This window comes from Eriocheir sinensis, chromosome 64 (assembly GCF_024679095.1).
Source record: "Eriocheir sinensis breed Jianghai 21 chromosome 64, ASM2467909v1, whole genome shotgun sequence".
Lineage (NCBI taxonomy): Eukaryota > Metazoa > Arthropoda > Malacostraca > Decapoda > Varunidae > Eriocheir > Eriocheir sinensis.
The window spans coordinates 717,157-725,000 of NC_066572.1; the positions used below are offsets into that span (position 1 = coordinate 717,157).

The window sequence follows — 7,844 nt, forward strand, 5'->3', positions numbered from 1 at the left end:
TATTTTGGGGAGTTTAAATCATGGCACAAATTTGGCCCGTCGCTGCTACACGGTAAAGCCACAAATTTGGCCCGTCGCTGCTACACGGTAAAGCCACAAATTTGGCCCGTCGCTGCTACACGGTAAAGCCACAAATTTGGCCCGTCGCTGCTACACTAAAGTAATCGAGGATGAGCTTGACAGACTATATGATTGGGCGGGGAAGTGGCAGATGGAATTCAATGTCGGGAAGTGTAGCATTTTGAGTGTAGGCAGGAATAACCCCTCACACAATTACTCCTTAAATGGCACTCCTCTAAGCAGGTCTGGGCGTGAGAGAGACTTAGGAGTCCTAGTGAGCGCTGGCCTCCGTCCTAGGGCTCAATGCATTCAGGCCAAAAATCGTGCCAACAGAGTACTTGGTTTCATCTCAAGGAGCGTGAGCAACAGGAGCGCTGAAGTCATCCTCAAACTTTACTTAGCACTAGTTAGACCTCATCTCGATTATGTGGTTCAGTTCTGGTCCCCCTACTATAGAATGGATATCAAGGTGTTAGAATCTGTACAGAGGAGGATGACGAAGATGATTCAGGGGGTGAGAAACTTGCCTTATGAAGACAGGCTGAAGCAGTTAAATCTACACTCTCTAGAAAGGCGAAGGGTGCGAGGAGACCTGATCGAAGCCTATTAATGGATGAAGGGATTTAATAAAGGGGATGTCAATAAGATTTTGATAGTAAAAGAGCCAGGTAGGACGCGTGGCAATGGTTTTAAGTTAGACAAATTCAGATTCAGCAAAGACATAGGCAAGAATTGGTTTACTAACAGAGTGGTGGATGAGTGGAACAGGCTTGGGGGCCATGTTGTGGGTGCCAATACCATAGATACATTCAAGAAGAGGTTAGATAAAGCCATGGACTTGTATAGCCTAACCAGCCTATTTTTGGGGGTTTAAATATCATGGCACAAACTTGACCCATTGCTGCTACACGGTAAAGCCACAAACTTGGCCCGTCGCTGCTACCGGGTTAATGGAGCAACCACCTGTGTCTGAGCCGAGATGTCTGGATGTCTCCGCTGCTGCCTCTCCGCATGTCTGAGTCTCCCTGTACTTCCAGCGTGTTGCCCCGGCTGGAGAGACACGTCGATGGAGGTGGTAGCGTGTGTTGTCCCTTGCCTGTATCCTCTGGCGTCCAGGTAAACAATGATAATGATTTTGATAATACCAATAATAGTAATGAATATAATAATACCAATAATAGTAATGAATATAACTATACCAATAACAGTAATGAAATGATAGTCGGTCAAATAACGAGATCATTAAACACTGTTGCTCTTGTATAATTTTCATAGTGTGTCTAATTCTCCGTCACTGTCTCCTGGGTTGTGTCTAAGTCGGTCTTGTTCTTTCAGAGGCGCGTAAGTGGAGAGCATCGGCGCAGCGCGGGAGCAGCACGTCAGGGTGTAGGGTGTTTGTTTAGCTGGTGTAGGGTGTTAGGGTGTTAGGTGTAACAACGGTTGGCTCTTTCACAGAACGGGTGTGATTCCGTTCTGCGTTTGAGTCTTCCACCTTCGGGCGGTCTCCCTCCGAGATGTCTGAAGTTTTTTTTGTCGGTTTTCTCCGTAGGAGGAAGCCGACTCTAGCTACTCTGGCCTCTCTTCCGGGGGTCAGAGCGGTCGGGCTCTGCTTGGCCAGGCGTGTTCTTTCGCGTTGTCTCCGCCGACGTTTTGCCAGACTCTTCCGTACGGTTGAGCCTGGCTTTTTTATTAGGTGGATCAGGCTGCCTTCTTCCAAGGAGTCTGATGGGAGTGGAGTCTTTTTTTTGGTGTATGTCTGTGGGTGCTCAGTGGGTAAGGGAGGGTGGGGTAGAATGGTTGGTGGGCTGGAAGTGGGTTGGGGGATGAACCTCCTGGGATTTGGGTTGTGTCGAGCCTTACCGCCTGGTGTGTTGGGTAACCTTCACGCCAGGGGGGGGGTGCCAAGACCATATCCATTTCCTGGGCAGGGCGATTCCCCTTTCCCATGCCAACTGGCCCTCCTCCGTCTGCCTCCCCAAACCCCCGCTGAGTGCTTGTGTGTGTTATTTTTATTTAGGATGTCTTTTTTTTCTATGCCTTTTTCCCGTGTGTTTATACCCAATAGCTAGCGTGTGTGTGTGTGGCAGTCCGGAGGCGCGTGCAGCGAGGACATCACATCACGTCACTACGGTATATCCACGGTATTTGGTTTAGTGTGTGCTGTGTGTGTTTGTGTGTGTGATGGCAGGCCTGCCGTGTGTTTGACCTTTTGCTGTGTGTTGCTGTGTGACTGCTAGGATTTCATTTCTATGCATGTTTTTTTTCCCCATAACCCCCTTCCTCCCTAGCTCTTTAGCTGTTGTCCTGGCGAGGCGCTGGGTGGATGCTGCCGGGCGATCAACGGCGGTGGTGGTGTGCAACGCGGGAGCAGCTGAGGTTTAGGTAGCACTACGGTGCAGGTTATGTAGGGTGTGTGAGTTTTTTTTTTGTGTGAGTGTCTTTTTTTTGTGTGGGGTGTTGGCGGGGGACTTAGCTAATCACTGTGTCAGGAAGGCATGGGCGTGGCCGTCTGTCCATCAGGCCGACGGGCGGGTGTGCCACCTGGCAGTCAGGCTAGCAGGTGACAGGCAAGCTATCTGGTGGTCAGGCTGTCAGTCGGGCCATCAGATAGGTAGGCAGGCCACCTTGCGGTCGGGTTGTCGGGCGGGCACGCCACCCTCGGTCAGGTAGGCAGGCAGCAGCGTCTACGCTGAGCCGTACGGCCACACGTACGAACGCACGGAACCCGTACGCTACGTTCCGCCGCACTGACGCTCGTCGTACCTCTGCTCGCACGCTTGCGGGCGGGTAGGGGGCGGGGGGCGGATGGGCGGACGGGCGGGCGTACGTGGGAACGGGCGGGCGGACGGGTGGTCGGGCGGTTAGGGAGTCGGAGCAACGCTTGAAAGACGCGCAGATAGATGTCAGATTCTCCCGTAGGGAGGTCTGGCAAGGTGATAGTTTAGGCGGCGGAGTTTTACGCGGGCCAGTCTGTGTTAGAACTTTGTCGCCAGGGTAGCTCCTTACGAGCTGCCCAAACTGAGGACCAGTTTTCCTCACATGAGGAGGCTGGTGGGGCCTAGGGTGTTAGGTGTTAGGGGTACGACGGTTGGCTCTTTCACAGAACGGGCGTTTTCCGTTCTGCGTTTGGGTCTGCCGCCTTGGGCGTCTCCCTCTGAGACGTCAGTTAGGATTTCTTTTTTTTATATGTCCGTGTGTGTAACTGTTGCCTTTTAGCCTGTTGTGTTCCTGAGCAGCAGAAGGAGGCTGTGGTGACCCGCCCGATGCGGAAGGCTTCTGGGCCCTGTCGGCGGGGGCGCACCTCTCTGGCTGACTGGTTGAGGGAGGGCTTCTCGTCTGGCCGGCTGCAAGTTCAGTCCCAGGACTGAACCCATGGCTTGCCAGATGGAGGGCTGCTCCTTTGACCAGGTGGCCGGGGAGGCGCCCCCTCGCTGGGCGGGGTCTGGGGGCCCTCCGTCTTGGGGAGGTCGCTGCAGCAGGAGGAGGTAACTACCGCTGGTTTTGTAAGGCATTGTGGTTGAGAGCACCTTGCAGCTGTAACGCGAATTTCGTTCCGTAATAAACAATGTACCGCCATGCTGCCTGTCCTTCCTCCCTCCCAGCACTGTGTACGTCTGTGCGTGTGTGTGTGTGTGTTGCTTAATTCTCCCTCACTGCACTGTGTACGTCTGTGTGTGTGTGTTGCTTAATTCTCCCTCACTGCACTGTGCGTACGTCTGTGTGTGTGTGTTGCTCTGTCTGTCTCTCTCAATCTCTCTCTCTGTCTCTCTATCTCTCAATCTCTCTGTGTCTCTCTCTCTCTCTAGTTAGTTAGTTAAGAACAGGTAACATTTGCCGTGAAAGACTACAGTATACATAAGACTCTACAATATACAGAAGACTCTACAGTATTTATAAGACTCTACAGTATACAGAAGACTCATCAATATACATCCCAACCCTCCACGGCCGTTGCTGCTCCACCCGGGCATTACCACATCCACCCGGGTCCACAAGAAACCTCCACGGCCGAGCTTCAACCACAGAACAAACCGCTACCCTTGATGAGGCTCCACGCCCCGGACCACACCCATGTTATCCTCGAAAATAGTCCTCGGCACACTTATTCTGAGACGTCCTGGTGAGCGAGTGTCCTAATTGCCTTTACGGATGATGTCACAGGTAGGCAATGGCTCAGGTGTGACGTCTGATATTTTTGTTATTGTGTCGTAAATGTCCAGTGATTATTTCCGAGTCCCTGAATGTCAAGGCTTCCTGTATACACCTCAATGTTTTATCTAGGTCTGCCAACTGGTCTCCTTCCCTCTACCTCCATTCTACTCTGTCTTCCGCCCAATGCCCATCAATGTCAAGGATTCCTGTATACACCTCAATGTTTTATCTAGGTCTGCCAACTGGTCTCCTTCCCTCTACCTCCATTCTACTCTGTCTTCCACCCAATGCCCATCAATGCCAAGGCTTCCTGTATACACCTCAATGTTTTATCTAGGTCTGCCAACTGGTCTCCTTCACTCTACCTCCAATCTCTTTCCTTCCCTTCCCTTCCCTTCCTTTTCCCAGCACTGTGTCCTCCCCTGCTCTCTTTACATGTCCAAACCATCGGAGTCTTTCCCTTCTGAGCACTGTTTCCAGGTCCTCTACTAAAACTCCCAGCACTGTGTCCTCCCCTGCTGTCTTCACATGTCCAAACCATCAGAGTCTTTCCCTTCTGAGCACTGTTTCCAGGTCCTCTACTAAAACTCCCAGCACTGTGTCCTCCCCTGCTCTCTTTACATGTCCAAACCATCAGAGTCTTTCCCTTCTGAGCACTGTTTCCTACCTCCAATCTCTCCCAGCACTGTGTCCTCCCCTGCTGTCTTCACATGTCCAAACCATCAGAGTCTTTCCCTTCTGAGCACTGTTTCCAGGTCCTCTACTAAAACTCCCAGCACTGTGTCCTCCCCTGCTCTCTTTACATGTCCAAACCATCAGAGTCTTTCCCTTCTGAGCACTGTTTCCAGGTCCTCTACTAAAACTCCCAGCACTGTGTCCTCCCCTGCTCTCTTCACATGTCCAAACCATCGGAGTCCTTCCCTTCTGAGCACTGTTTCCTACCTTCAACCTCTCCCAGCACTGTGTCCTCCCCTGCTCTCTTTACATGTCCAAACCATCGGAGTCTTTCCCTTCTGAGCACTGTTTCCTACCTCCAATGTCTCCCAGCACTGTGTCCTCCCCTGCTCTCTTTACATGTCCAAACCATCGGAGTCTTTCCCTTCTGAGCACTGTTTCCTACCTCCAATCTCTCCCAGCACTGTGTCCTCCCCTGCTCTCTTCACATGTCCAAACCATCAGAGTCTTTCCCTTCTGAGCACTGTTTCCTACCTCCAATGTCTCCCAGCACTGTGTCCTCCCCTGCTGTCTTTACATGTCCAAACCATCGGAGTCTTTCCCTTCTGAGCACTGTTTCCTACCTCCAATGTCTCCCAGCACTGTGTCCTCCCCTGCTGTCTTTACATGTCCAAACCATCGGAGTCTTTCCCTTCTGAGCACTGTTTCCTACCTCCAATCTCTCCCAGCACTGTGTCCTCCCCTGCTGTCTTTACATGTCCAAACCATCAGAGTCTTTCCCTTCTGAGCACTGTTTCCTACCTCCAATCTCTCCCAGCACTGTGTCCTCCCCTGCTGTCTTAACATGTCCAAACCATCAGAGTCTTTCCCTTCTGAGCACTGTTTCCTACCTCCAATGTCTCCCAGCACTGTGTCCTCCCCTGCTGTCTTTACATGTCCAAACCATCGGAGTCTTTCCCTTCTGAGCACTGTTTCCTACCTCCAATCTCTCCCAGCACTGTGTCCTCCCCTGCTGTCTTTACATGTCCAAACCATCGGAGTCTTTCCCTTCTGAGCACTGTTTCCTACCTCCAATCTCTCCCAGCACTGTGTCCTCCCCTGCTCTCTTTACATGTCCAAACCATCAGAGTCTTTCCCTTCTGAGCACTGTTTCCTACCTCCAATCTCTCCCAGCACTGTGTCCTCCCCTGCTGTCTTTACATGTCCAAACCATCGGAGTCTTTCCCTTCTGAGCACTGTTTCCTACCTCCAATCTCTCCCAGCACTGTGTCCTCCCCTGCTCTCTTCACATGTCCAAACCATCAGAGTCTTTCCCCTCTGAGCACTGTTTCCTACCTCCAATGTCTCCCAGCACTGTGTCCTCCCCTGCTCTCTTTAAATGTCCCTGCCAAATATTCCCCTCTCCCTGCCTCTTTCCCTGCCTAATCACACACTCCCTGCCTGTGTCCCTGTCATATCTCTCCCTCTCTCCCTGCCTGTCCCTGTCAAATCTCTCCCTCTCTCCCTGCCTGTCCCTGTCAAATCTCTCCCTCCCTGCCAAATCTACCCTTTCCTCCCTACCTAACCAACCTTACCCTAGCCTAAGCTACCCTAATCTAACCCCTCTCTCTCTCCCCATCAGGTCGGCAAGCCCGTCCATGGTGAAAAAGCCTTGTCCTACCCATGCTGAGGTGACCCATGTGGGCAACGCTACCATGGGCTGGGCCATACCATCAGGCCCCTCCAAAACAAGCCTACTGGTGCCCAGGGAGAGACTGCCCAGGGAGAGACTGCCCAGGGAGAGACTGCCCAGGGAGAGACTGCCCAGGGAGAGACTGCCCAGGGAGAGACTGCCCAGGGAGAGACTGCCCAGGGAGAGACTGCCCAGGGAGAGACTGCCCAGGGGGAGACTGCCCAGGGAGAGATTGCCCAGGGAGAGACTGCCCAGGAAGAGACTGCCCAGGGAGAGACTGCCCAGGGAGAGACTGCCCAGGGAGAGACTGCCCAGGGAGAGACTGCCCAAGGAGAGACTGCCCAAGGAGAGACTGCAGGTAAATAGACAGTACTAATAGTTAATAATAATAATAATAATAATAATAGATGAAAATATTAGTTGTTTATTTTATTAATTTATTTATATATTTTTTTATTTATATTTTTCATTCATTGCAATCATTTCTCTACAATCACACCCAGCCTCTCTCCCCCACCCCATAGGTCTCCCTGCCGACTGACCGCCCCCACACCACACCCATCGCACCGTCGGAAGCTTCATTCAAGGCCACAGCATCAGCAATCACAGTCCGCTCCACCCACCTGGTCTCCAAGCTACGGTCCCTCCCTCGATCGGTCTCCAAGCTAGTGACCCTTCCTCGATCAGTCTCCTCAAATCGTAGGTTTGTGTGCCTGGTGGTGGTTTATAAGGAGGTCTCTCGGTCTCTAGTCGTAAAGTAAACATTCCTCTGTCTATCTGTGGTCTCGGAACCGGTCTCCGTGCGCTGTTAAGAGAGATATGATGGTTTTAATGAGTGGTTTCTCCAATCCTAGGTTCGTGTGCCTGGTGGTGGTTTCTAAGGCGGTCTCTCGGTCTCTAGTCGTAAAGTAAACGTTCCTCTGTCTATCTGTGGTCTCGGAACCGGTCTCCGTGCGCTGTTAAGAGAGATATGATGGTTTTAATGAGTGGTTTCTCCAATCCTAGGTTCGTGTGCCTGGTGGTGGTTTATAAGGAGGTCTCTTGGTCTCTAGTCGTAAAGTAAACGTTCCTCTGTCTATCTGTGGTCTTGGAACTGGTCTCTGTGTGCTGTTAAGAGAGATATGATGGTTTTAATAAGTGGTTTCTCCAATCCTAGGTTCGTGTGCCTGGTGGTGGTTTCTAAGGAGGTCTCTCGGTCTCTAGTCGTAAAGTAAATGTTCCTCTGTCTATCTGTGGTCTCGGAACCGGTCTCCATGTGCTGTTAAGAGAGATATGATGGTTTTAA

The 7,844-nt window shown here is 51.6% G+C and overlaps 1 long non-coding RNA gene across 2 annotated transcripts in view; it reads left to right on the forward strand.

Moving 5' to 3' along the window:
• Positions 1-7,087: 7,087 nt before the first annotated feature.
• The window catches only part of LOC126987061 (uncharacterized), a 1,187-nt gene continuing 430 nt past the window's right edge, over positions 7,088-7,844 (forward strand). The window contains exons 1-3 of one of the 2 annotated variants that reach the window (XR_007740140.1): positions 7,088-7,262; positions 7,414-7,564; positions 7,716-7,844. The exon at positions 7,716-7,844 is cut by the window's right edge and continues 118 nt beyond it. This is a non-coding gene — a long non-coding RNA (uncharacterized LOC126987061). The other variant, XR_007740141.1, reaches the window with a different exon arrangement.